Source organism: Phodopus roborovskii, unplaced genomic scaffold (genome assembly GCF_943737965.1).
Source record: "Phodopus roborovskii unplaced genomic scaffold, PHOROB, whole genome shotgun sequence".
Taxonomy (NCBI): Eukaryota; Metazoa; Chordata; class Mammalia; order Rodentia; family Cricetidae; genus Phodopus; species Phodopus roborovskii.
Window position 1 is genome coordinate 19,390,565 of NW_026126480.1, and position 12,195 is coordinate 19,402,759.

At 42.0% G+C, this 12,195-nt stretch overlaps 1 protein-coding gene across 2 annotated transcripts in view; it reads left to right on the forward strand.

The window, feature by feature from the left end:
* The first annotated feature begins 5,191 nt into the window (after positions 1–5,191).
* Positions 5,192–12,195, forward strand: part of Znf143 (zinc finger protein 143) — a 37,468-nt gene continuing 30,464 nt past the window's right edge. The window contains exon 1 of one of the 2 annotated variants that reach the window (XM_051192665.1): positions 5,192–5,310. The gene's annotated coding sequence lies outside the window, so the exon portion shown is untranslated. The remainder of the gene's footprint in view (positions 5,311–12,195) is intronic. The other variant, XM_051192667.1, reaches the window with a different exon arrangement.

Genomic DNA, 12,195 nt, shown 5'->3' on the forward strand with positions numbered 1-12,195 from the left:
TATCAGCAACATTGTATGCAGAGGGGAGATGTTGAATATTACTAACATTATTGTCTTTGTTATTTCTGCCCTAATATCTAATCTACTTTTTAAAGTTTAAGACTTCACTGATCTTTGAATCAGTGTAGTTTTTACATTGTTTCTGGAACACCCTATCTAATAAAGCTTTTAGTTAGTCCCATACACAGAATGAAAATTCTCATTTGGTGAGGTTACCTTGTTTCATGAAACTGTCCTGGCATATCTTTACATACATATGCACTTATGCCAGCACTCTGGAGGTAGATGCAAAGTTCAAGGATAGCTTGTCCAACAGACTGAGTTACAGGACAGCCAATGTTATCACAGAGAAACCTTATCTCAAAACATTTAACTTCATGTTTAAGTTTCTAGTTGAACATAACCCCCCATCATAGAAATTATTGTTGGGTATTTTTGGTTTTGAGGCATGGGCTCTATGTAGCCCTTGTTTGCTGGAACTTATTATGGCCTTGATATTAAAGGCTTGTGTTAGTTAACCATGTTCGGTGTCACCATTCCCCAATTCCTACCTCAGAGGAGAGAACCTTTGAAAGGTGAGTACGCTACCTACATCATAATACATAGACATAAGACATAGGGAGCCTGATCAGGGCAGGAGGAACTCTCTTTATCTGAGCAGATGTTTAGACAGGCTTCAGGGTAGGGACAGGACTTCAGCCAGAGTTTGATGATAGTAGGTAGAGAGACTAATTGTTTTAAATCACCACTTACCAGGCAAAGGTAACTACTGAATCAACGTTATACAAAAGTGCAACCAGAGACAGCTCTCCAAATGTGAGCCAGGCTTGGGTCGTGTCTTTTAGGCCCTGCCTGGGGACCAACCCCAGGCCTGGTGTTCCCACAATCATACCCTGCAAAAGTAGTTCTTACACCATGGGTATTTAGCTTCTAAGTACATGTGTTTCCCAAAGATGCCAGAAGAGGATGTCAGGAACCCTGGAACTGGAGTTATGGTTTTGAGTCACCATGTGGGATCTGAGAATGGAACCTGGGTCCTCTAGAAAAGCAGCTACTTAATCTGAGACATCTCTTCAGCAACCCAGTCCTTGTAATTTGTGCAGTCTTTTTCTCCCACAGTATTGCCAATAAAGACCAGAGTGTATATCAAGGGGTACCAACACTACTTTGTAGTATGGCAGTGCCTATGATAAACCAGAATACAGCATGTGTGTTGCCCTAGGACTGGAATTAGGGATAGTTGTGAGCTGCCCTGGGGTTTGGAACTTTCTGAGACAGGCTATCACAGGATGCACTGGTCTTTTTAACTTGGCCCTTCTGCCTCTAAGATTACAGTTGTATCATTAGCCCCCAAATAAGGACAAACTAGGATTATTATGTTTGTCCCACTAGCTCTTATGTTACTGTGGCTCTTAACCACATCTTTGTACTGCTCATGCTGCTTTTTCCATATTTGGCTGGCTATTCCACCTTTCTTCCTCTCTTGACCCCTGAAGTTCTGCCTAACCTCTTCCTGGCTATTTGTAGTTCAGCTCTTTATGAAACCAAATGTAAAGGAAACAATGTAAAGGAATGTTTTGCATTAACTGTCAACTCCCTGAAGCTGAAGTTGCAGACATTTGTGAGCTGTGGGTGCCAAATCTCAAACTCTGGTCCCCTGGAAGAACCACTGAGGCATTTCTCCAACCCCAGATTTTCTTAGAAGTGTGAGTGGCTTTGTTCTGGGGCTGTATAAATGTTTATACATCTCCTGCACAATGCCCAAACAGATGCAAAAGAGGCTGTTAAATCTTCAAGAACTAAAGTTACAGATGGTTGTGAACTACAATATTAGTGCTGAAATCTGAATCTGGGTTCTCTAGAAATGGAGCTCGTTTTTAACATGACCCATCTTTCTAGGCCTTAGAACACAAGTTCTTAAATTGAACAACCAATAGTGTTCCTCCAGACACTTAACAGATCTATGATGTAACTGGCTAGCTAAAGTAACTCAGTGACACTATAGGCTCTATGTATTTGAATACAATATGATGTGTGAACAAGGCAGTTTAATAACTATACATTGAATAAAGGTATAATTCAAGTTAGCTACACAGCCATAAAAGGCCAGGACTTACTCTTTTCACAATGCCTGTCCAGAAAAGCTGTCAGCCATGATTAGTTATCCTCACCTGCCTGGCACCAGAGACCCACCTCCATTTTCTCCCAAGCACTGGGATCAAAGGTACATACACCACTATGTCCTATTTTTTTTTAATAATTGAGCTCTCTTAAAGAAATTGGGGAAAATGGGACTTCTGGACCTGATAGTACTCTGGATACAATCCTAACTACTTTTTTGCCAACAGTTATTGAATATGCAAAACAATCCTGAAAAAGTAATGACAGTATAGTGGTACTGGTATTGGCCAAAGAACAAGAGTTGAGAGAAGCCTTACATAACCATTTCATAAGGAGAGAATTAATAAACATCCATACATGCAAAGGCCAATAGAGTAGGTCATTCAGCTCACTTATCTCTGAAGATAGACAAGAACACAAAAATTACACAACTAAGTTTTATGGATTTACCAGGCACGTTTCATATGAGCATGACTATAAATCTAGTATAACCTCAGCTGCTTATAGAAAGATGTTTTTTGTTCTTTTATTTCTTAGAGAATAAGTCCTTAAGATTGCAGCTCCTGTGGCAATAGTGCTTGCCTAGCATGCATAATGCTGAATCCCAAAATAGCCCGAAAAGGTAACTAAAGAATAAGTGCTGGGCAGTGGCGGTACACCTCTTTAATCCTAGGATTCTGGAGGCAGAGGAAGGCTAGCCTGATCTACATAGTGAGTGCTGGAATAGGCTCCAAAGTTACAGAAAAATCTCAAACAAAATTAATAAAAACCATACTGGTACATCACCAACCTCATAGGCTGGTATCCAATAAACAGGAAAACTAATGCAAGTCTCTAGAAGAATGAGTACCCTGATTTGATCTCTAGCAATATAGAGATGTGCAAAGAATCAGAATAGATAAACTTCTATTGATATTAAAATGGTTACTGTGGGATCACCACACCCTTCTCTCGTGAGCATCCTGGGGTATAGAATTTAGTAAACTTCATAAAATATGTTCAGGAAGTTTTGAATATAAAGTCATATCTATGGGCACAAAAAATATATTTTCATTTGCAGTCCTGTACTGAAAATAATTGGAGATTTAAATAAGTAAAGCCAGTAACCTAACCAGATGTCATGTCCTATTTTTCTCAAGCGCTATAGAGTAATCACAACTTTATTTTTCATTCCTGGGAATTAGCCAGGTCCATTTCAAGTACTTCTAAACCAGTGGTTCTCAATCTGTGGGCCACAAAACCTCGGGAGGTCAGAAGCCCTTTCATAAGGTCGTCTATCAGACATCTACATTGCAAGTCATAATTAGCACAATTACAGTTATGAAACAGAAGCAAAAATGATTTTCTGATTGGTGGTCACAGTTTTAGCAAACTTGAGAACCTCTATTCTAAAGATTATTATTGTTTAGAAGCCCAGATGTTGGCACATGCCTATAACCCAAGTATTGGCCAGTTGGAGGCAGAAAGACTGTCTCCAAGAGCCAAAGAAAGATGACATATACCTGTCATTCGAGGGTTTGGGTGTTGGTGCCTGGTGGACCATTCGTTCAAGAACATGTTATTGTCCTTTATATACATCAGAGGCCAGATGAGCCACAGAATACCTCTCGAAAGTCACAAAAGAGTGTATGATTAGAGCAGGGCATTGGTGGCGCATGCCTTCAATCTCAGCACTCGGGAGGCAGAGGCAGGCGTACCTCTGAGTTCGAGGCCAGCCTGGTCTACAAAGCTACACAGAAACCTTTTCTCAAAAAAAAAAAAAAAAAAAAAAAAAAGGCGAAGTCCTGTTCCTTTTCAGATGGCATTTGCGTACCAATTACGTTTAATTAATGACCTGGTTAAAATTAACAACCAGAAAACTAATGATGTTGGGTTTGGCATAGACTTTACCTCTAGCACCGTGGAGACAGAACTAGGATGATGCCCATCAAATTAAATTCTCCTGGACTACACTACAAAGCTCAATCTCAAACGGGGTGAGAGTATGTAACATTTTGTAAATTCTGACTAGATTGTTACAAACTCAAGTATTCCTACTGGTTACCCTTAAACGTTTTTTATTTACTTTTATTCCATCATTACCTGAAATGCAATAGTGGATTGTAATATAAACCAGGCAACTCGTTTTAACTGAGCACACTGCAGCTATCATTACCGAGTACCGCCTGAAATGCCTTTTTGAAATGGCTTTAAAAAGGGTTGGGCCTAGAGCACCAATAAAAATCATACCACAACGCCACAACTAATGTCTCAACAGGCTTAAAGAGCACAAATGCTCTCTCCGTCCTTTAGTTGGGACACAACAGGGAAAGGACATACAAAGGAACGCAGCGACGCCAAGTCGATCGACTTCACACTTGAGAGTTCACGGACACACTAGACCATTCGTACTGTCTCCCAGCGGAAGCTCGGCTCCACCGGAATTGCAGCAGCAGCAGAGAGCTCAACTTCCCACCGTACGGCAGTGCCCCGAGACCGGGAAAGGGCAGGCAGGTTTGGAACCCGGTTGCCGCCATCAGAGATAGGGACACAAGAGCCCCAGAGTGAAGGCCTCGGCCGGCTCAGAGAGCCCCAAGGGAGCGCGTGGGCCCCCCGTGCTGCCCTACTATCCCCTTTATCCTCCCTCCCAACAGAATAGCATTCAGCAGCAGCAGCAAGGCCCATCCGTGCTCCCACACGCGCTCCGGCAAGCCCACCGGGAGCTGCAAACCCTCCACCTCGGTCCTGTAGGGAAAATGGCGCCCATCACCCCATTTCCCTCCCGGGCAATCAAAAGGATCAACCTCCCTCCCTCGCTACAAAATGGCGCCTCCCGCTGGGGCCCCAGAATCGGCATAATTCACTTGTCGGTAGGGTGGAGTGGTACGGGATGAACGGCTCTTCCAACCAGTCAGACACAGAAGCTTTGATTCCGCCCTTGACGCCAGCCACTCAGACGCGGGCAGGAAGTCCAGGCTATGATGACGTGATCAAAGTGGGCGTGGTTAGGGGCGTTTTCCTGTCCGTCACTAAATTTGGACCAATAGAGAGCAAGAGTCTTTCAGTGAGTGACGTAGTGACAGCCCAATGGAGGCTAGGGGCGGGCTTCAGAATTGCTATGCGGGTTGCGGGGCCTGGGGGCCGGGCGGCTGTTTCCTGTCCTGGTGCATGGTGGTCGGACGAAGGAATTGTTGGAAAATTTTCTCGGAGGTTCGTATATAAATGTGTTTTTACCCAGTGTGCATTATTCTCCGCCCGGCCGCCGCCCTCAGCGCGACGGCGCGGGCCCACTTGGGCTCCGGCTCTACCTCCAGCTCTCCCTCATGCCTGGCCTAGGCCTGGCCGATCCTACGGCCGCCTTCGCAGCGGAGCTCGGGCAAAAGCGGAGTTTATTAATAACCCAAGGCCGCCACTCTGGGGCGGCGGAGCGTTTCTCGCCGAGGACGCCACCTCCCCCTCCCCCCACGCCGCGCCCCGCCTGTTCCCTTAGGGGGCCATTGAGGGGAGGGAGAGCAAAGGGGAGGGTGGAGCTCTCGGGAGCCGGGTGGCTTTGCTCCGCTTGACCTTCCGCGCGGAGCGCATCCCCAGGCGCGCCGTGGCAAAGCTCGTCGGGCTGGGCCTCCGGGGCTCAGTTCAGAGCAAACCCCAGCAGGGGCGCGGGCCCTGCGGCTAGGGACACCGCCTGCACATCGCACCCGGGCTTTTTCCTATTCTCATCGTGGGCATGTTTGTTCTTTCTCAGATTTTTTCTTTAAAGGTCTCTGGCCTAACATCGAGTATTGAAAGTCGTCATTTGTGATTTCCATCTGGCCAAAGAACAAATGTTTTATAGTGGGACTTTTGTTCACTCTTAACTTTTCCCATTCCATTATATGAAGTTTTAAAACGTGGAAAAGGATACCACTGCCCATCTATTATTTGTTTAGAATCAAGCTTTGCCTTCACTTTTGAAATACCCAAATCAGCTGGCATAGTCCGTTGAAATTGTTAGAAATTGCAAATTTCAGATTGTGTTTTAGTTTGGTTCTTTAGTTTTTCTAGGAAAGACATGTTCTACTGTAGTGGGCGAAAACCTGTGTAACTTTATTCTAAGTATATGTCAAATTCATTGTGAAGTGTTGAGATTACAAAACATAGTAAGAAGCATACATTTAATCCTGACATTTTGACTATTTGGAGATTTAACCAACTCTACAGATAATTCTCTTTTTATTTTGAATAGTTTTTATCTGGGTTTGGTGGCTCTATCTATAATCCCAACATTCAGAAAGTCTGAGGCTGGAGGAGTACCCTGAGTTCAAGGCTACCCTTTATTGCATAGTTATAGCTAGGTACGCATTATGTGTTATTATCTCAGAATAAGTAAATGAATAACAAGATTTTTAACAAAATTCACATACCTTCAAATTCACCTAAAACAATCAAACCTGGGCCTAGTAATTCAACTTCTAAGGCTGAGATAAAAATTACAAATTCAAGGCCTGCCTTAACTACAGATTGAGTTTAAGGCCAACCTGAGCAACCTAGAAGTGAGGCCCTATCTCAAAAATAATAAAAAGTAGTTTGGAGATGGGTGGCACAGTGGTGGAGTGCTTACCTGCCTGGTTCAAGGCCTTTATTTAATTTAGCCCCTAAGACAAATAGAATTCACCTTGCTGATGCATACTTATAATCCTAATATGTGGGAATCCTAATATGAGGTCATTCTTGGCTACTTATTGAGTTCAAGTCCAGCCAGCCATGGCTACATAAGAGCTTGTTTCAGGAAAAAAAAACAAAAACAAAAACAAAACTGCACACCTTTATTCCCAGCAGCTCTCAAGAGGCAGATCTCTTGAGTTCAAAGTCAGGGCTACTCAGAGAAACTCTGTCTCAAAAAGAAAAAAAAATTAGTATAAATACTTGGCTGACCTGGTGCCCAAGTAGGCCAGAAGAAGGTGTCAGGTCCCCACGAACTGTAGTTACAATGATTGTGAACCTTTATGTGGGTGTTGGGAGCCAAATCCAGGTCCTCTGGAATAAGAGCCAGTGATCTTAGCCACAGAGCTATCTCTCCAACTCCCTAAATTTACATTCTTATTTTCTCTGTGTATGTGTGTGTGTGCACCACAGTGTACATGTGAACATCAGAAGACAACTTGATGGAGTCTGTTCTCTTCTTTGTCAGGCTTGGCAACAGGCAACTTTCCCCTAAGTCATTGTACTGGCCATGTAGACACAGGGTTTTACATTCTCAGTTCCAGCCTAGTAATGGAACTGTTTTCACAGCTGGGTGTCACTCATCTGTAATCCCAGCAAGTGGGCAGCAGAAGGATGATTGCTGCAGGTTCAAGGACAGCCTGGACCTCATAATGAGTTCCTGGTTAGCAAGGCTACATAGAAAGACCCTGCCTCCAGAAAAGAAAGAGAGAGAGGGAGGGAGAGAGAGAGAGAGAACAAGAATGAGATTGCATGTACCATTTGCACACTTACACTGCTAACATCAGGTATAGGGATTCTAATTTCTCCATGTCTTTGCAACTTTTGTTTTTGAGACAAGATATCTTCATTTGGTCCTAACTTCCCTGCTTTGTATACTGGGCAGGCCTTGAATTCACAGAGATCCTCCTGCTTTTGCCTCCCAAGTGCTGGGATTATGCCCAGCCTTTGCCAATTCTTGTTACTACCGGTCTTTTGTGTTTGTTTTGTTCCATTGTGTTTGAGATAAGATCATGCTATGTAGTCCAGACTGATTAAATTTAGCATCCTGCCCGACTATCTGGTAGCTACCACACACGCAGTGACATTTTATTTTATCATAGCCATCCTATTGAGTGTGAAGTAGTGGTATCTCTTGTGGATTTGGTTTGCATTTCTTGATTGCTAGTAAAGTTGAAGGCTTGTTATTCATTTGTTTATTGATTGACCATTTGTCCATCTTTGGAGAAATGTCTGTTTTTATCCTTCCCCTATTTAAAAGTTGGATTAGGGCTGGAGAGACGGCTCAACAATTAAAGCTAAGGCTTACAACCAGGAAGTTAGATTATGTGGAGAGTTATAAAGCTTGATTATGGCCAGACATTGGTGGCACACGCCTTTAATCCCAGCACTCAGGAGGCAGAAACAGGCGGATTTCTGAGTTTGAGGCCAGCCTGATCTACAGAGTGAATGCCAGAACAGGCTCCAAAACAATACAGAGAAACCCTGTCTCAAAAAAAAAAAAAAAAAAAAAAAAAGCTTGATTATGTACTTTTTTGAAGTTTATTACACTTACTTATTTGTGGGGGTGGGGAGAGGAGACGGAGACTATGAATTTGGGTGCTCATGTATGTCAAAAGACAAGTTGTGAAAGTCAGGTTTCTCCTTCCACCTAGTGAGACCTAGGAATTGAACTCAGGTTGTTAGGCTTGGCTATAGCTCACCTGATAGAGTACTTAACCTGGATTGGATCCTCTGCAGTAGGGTGAAATATTGAAAATCTCTCTACGTTTGTCTCTTAGTCCTTCCTATTCCTGGGAGGAAATCATTTGAATTTATATAATGCTTGATTTGTTATTTTTTTATTTCAAGATATTTATTTATTTATTTATTTATTTATTTATTTATTTATTATGTATGCAGTATTCTAGAGGGCACCAGATCTTATTATAGATGGTTGTGAGCCACCATGTGGTTGCTGGGAATTGAACTCAGGATCTCTGGAAGAAAAACCAGTGCTCTTAACCTCTGATCCATCTCTCCAGCCTGCTTTCTTTGTTATTATATACAGTTTTAAAAACCAGAGTGTACTCAAACTAGGCATATTCTTCTGCTGCTTGCTTTTTTCCCTTTAGTATTTATCTTGGACACATTTCTCACCATTTTATATAGATCTCTCTTTTTACTGCTGACTAGAGATCAAACCCACAATCTTGCAGATGGTAGCCAGGAGCTCTAGAGCAGAGCTGTGCCTTGAGAGATGATTTCTTTTTACTGTCTCATGCTTCATTTATTGGTAGCATATTTAACATGTCTTTTTTATGGACTTTTAGATTGTTAATGACTTATTGCTATTGCAAATAATGTTTCATTGACCTGTACACACTTATAGAAGTGTTTTTTAAATTTTCATTATAATTTATTTGAGGGAGGGCATACACTTGCTGCAGTACCTTTGTGGAGGTCAGAGGACAACTTGAAGGAGTCTCTCTCCTTCCCCTCTGTGGCTCCTTGGGATCAGATTCAGATCAAGACATTAGTGGCATCTGCTGAGCCACCTCATAGGCCCTCAGGAGTGTTTAATAAATGCTAACACTCATGTGGTTGGACATCTTTGTTATTTTAGAGATGAACATGATAGCATGCACCTTTAATTCCAGCACCTCAGAGATAGAGGGAGGCAGGTATTTGAGTTCAGGCCAGCCAGCGTTGCATAGTGAGACTATGTCTCAAAAAACAAAACAAATAAAAAGATTTACTATTTTTAATTGTATGTATATTGATGTTTCTGTATATGAGTGTTATCCATGAATACCTATGGAAGTCAGAGGTATCAGAATCTCTGGAGCTATAATTACTAGCAGTTGTGAGCTGCCTGATATAGGTGCTGGCAATTAAACTTAGGTCCTTTGCAAGAGCAGTTTGTTCACTTAATGGCTAAGCCTTCTCTGGCCCTCAGTTGTCTTTTTAATAATTGGTACCAACTTCAATTACAGTGTGACTTTTCTATTTATTTATTTATTTATTTTTTAAACAGGATTTCCTTGTGTAGCCTTGGCTGACCTAGAACTAGCTTTGTAAACTAGGTTGGCTTCAAACTCACAGAGATCTGCCTGCCTCTGCCTCCGAGCCCTGGAATTAAAGGTGTTATGCCACTACGCCCAGATTAATTCTTTATCTCTATGAAAGCATACACTTGGCAGTTAGGTGTGTATTTATGTTTGTCAACATTGTATTCACACACTTGTAAGAGTTTAAGGAGAATGTACCAATGAAATTATAAAGTTTAAGTAGGAGACAGATTGAACTTCTGCTCAATTGGGGTTAATTCTGTAAATGGTGATGGGGGGGTATTCAATTCTGAAAGGACTCTATCCTAAGATTGCATTGCCAGGGTCAGGGTTAGGGTTAGTTTATTAGGAAAGAAAACAAATGAATACAGTGTTATCTCTAATTATACCACTAAAATGTAAGTATGGATGTGGATAGCAAGCAGTAGAAAATAAAAGAGAAGGGATTTGTTTGATAAACTATTGAGAATCATTTTTCTTTGTTTAAGACCATGTTTCTCTGTAGCTCTTGCTGTCCTAGAACTTGCTCTGTAGACCAAGCTGGCCGCAAACTCAGAGAGCTATCTACCTGCCTCTACCGCCTGAGTGCTAGGGAGAATAATTTTCTTAATTTTAAATTTTATATTACAATATTATAAGAAAAATATAATAGTGTAGAAAGCAAAGTAATGTTGGACATGGTGGCATACTCCCTTAATCCCTAGGGAGTAGAGGCTGGCAGAATTCTGTGAGTTTAAGGCTAGCCTGGTGTACATACTGAGTTTCAGGACAGCCAAGGCTATATCGAGAGACTCTGTTTCAAAAACAGAAAAAATATAAAAAGGTAAGGTATTTGTGCCAGAAGAATGAACAGGAAAAAAATTATTGAAGTAATTATAGTAAGAAGCAAAGAAAAAAAATAAAAGTTTTTTTTTTTTTTTTAAGATTCTTTTTTTGGGGGGTGGGAGTGGGTTAAGGGTTGAGACAGGGTTTCTCTATATAACCTTGGCTGACCTGGAACTCCTATGTAGCCAGGCTGGCCTCAAACTCGGAGATCTGCCTGCTTCTGCCTCCTGAGTGCTGGGATTAAAGGCATGCGCTACCACTGCCAGGTGATTTTATTTTTTTTGTTTAATATATATGAGGTTTTTGCCTACTTATATCATATGTGTGTTTGGTGATTGCAGAGGCCAGAACAAGGTGTTGCATCCCTTAGAACTGGAACTACAGATAGTTGTGAGCTGCCATATGGGTGCTGGAAGCAGAACCCCCAGATCTTATACAAGAGCAGTAAGCACTTTTAATGGATGGACCATTGATTTAGACCTGAAAAAGAAAAGGTCTTTTGTTTGTTCTTGCTGTTTGGTGTTTTTGAGACAGGGTTTCCCTGTGCCTGCCCTGGCACTAGCTCTGTAGACCATGCTGGCCTGGAACTCACAGAGATCCATCTGCTCTTGCCTTCTGCCCCATGCTACCATGCTCAGCTTTGAAAAAAAAAGAAAAGTTTAGAAGAATAAAAATCATGGCAGTTAATGACTACTCTGTTGTAACTTTAGAAAAGAATTTAATCACAGGGCCCTTCAGAAATTTTACCATGGGTATCTCCATGTGTTGGAAATAGACAAGTACAGGTGACAAACCTATCAGAACATAAAGATAAGTTGACACATTCGCATGAAATGTGTGATGTGTTTATTCTGAGACTATATTTGATTTCAAAGGAATACAAGGTAGTCTACTCCCAGGAGACTGCCAGCTGTTATTTGGACTTTTCTTAAATCTTAGGCAGAGGGACAGGGCTGGCGTAAAACTCTTTCCTAGCATGTTGTGTAAGGCCCCGGATTCTTCCCCAGCACAACAAAAGCGTCATTAAAAAGAAATGGGATATTTCTCATTTGTTTGATCTTTCTTTTTCCTTCTTTTTTTTTTTTTTTTTTTTTTTTTTTTTTGTTGTTGTTGTATTTAAGCATAAAGAAAACATGCATGTGAGCCGGGTGTTGGTGGTGCACACCTTTAGTCCCAGCACTCTGGAGGCAGAGGCAGGTGGATGTCTGTGTTTTTGAGGCCAGCCGGGTCTACAGAGCTATTTCCAGGATAGACTCCAAAGCAATACAAAGAAACCCTGTCTCAAACCAAAAACAGGAAAACATGCATGTGAACTGTTTGTTCATTTCTTTTGCTGTTCAGCCTGTTGAAACTAGTGACTCTAATGGCCAGCCAGGCCACTTTTTCCAGGATGGCTTTGAGGAGGAAACATTGTAAGAGATCTCATCACAGGAAAGTTCATTGTGTGCTTGTGAGCCCAAGGCTCCCAAAACCATTGTAGAGCATCTGGGTCCTGGCCTTGAATCTTCACCACATGCTCCCA